This window comes from Physeter macrocephalus, chromosome 12 (assembly GCF_002837175.3).
Source record: "Physeter macrocephalus isolate SW-GA chromosome 12, ASM283717v5, whole genome shotgun sequence".
Classification (NCBI taxonomy): Eukaryota; Metazoa; Chordata; class Mammalia; order Artiodactyla; family Physeteridae; genus Physeter; species Physeter macrocephalus.
In genome coordinates, this window is record NC_041225.1 from 90,569,839 (window position 1) to 90,570,327 (window position 489).

The 489-nt window shown below is 33.3% G+C and overlaps 1 pseudogene; it reads right to left on the reverse strand.

Annotated features, from left to right (window-relative positions):
- LOC102991361 (centrosomal protein of 78 kDa-like) overlaps positions 1 to 489 on the reverse strand; it is a 223,386-nt pseudogene that overhangs the window by 195,523 nt on the left and 27,374 nt on the right.

Genomic DNA, 489 nt, shown 5'->3' on the forward strand with positions numbered 1-489 from the left:
ACAGATCATCCAAAATGAAAATAAATAAGGAAACACAAGCTTTAAATGATACATTAAATAAGATGGACTTAATTGATATTTATAGGACATTCCATCCAAAAACCACAGAATACACTTTCTCAAGTGCTCGTGGAACACTCTCCAGGATAGATCATATCTTGGGTCACAAATCAAGCCTTGGTAAAATTCAGAAAATTGAAATCATATCATGTATCGTTTCCGACCACAACGCTATCAGAAACAGGAAAATATCTGTAAAAATACAAACACATGGACGCTAAACAATACACTACTAATAACCAAGATACCACTGAAAAAATCAAAGAGGAAATAAAAAAATACCTAGAAACAAATGACAATGAAAACATGATGACCCAAAACCTATGGGATGCAGCAAAAGCAGTTCTAAAAGAGAAGTTTAGAGCAATACAATCCTCCCTCAAGAAACAAGAAACATCTCAAATAAACAAGCTAACCTTACACCTAAAG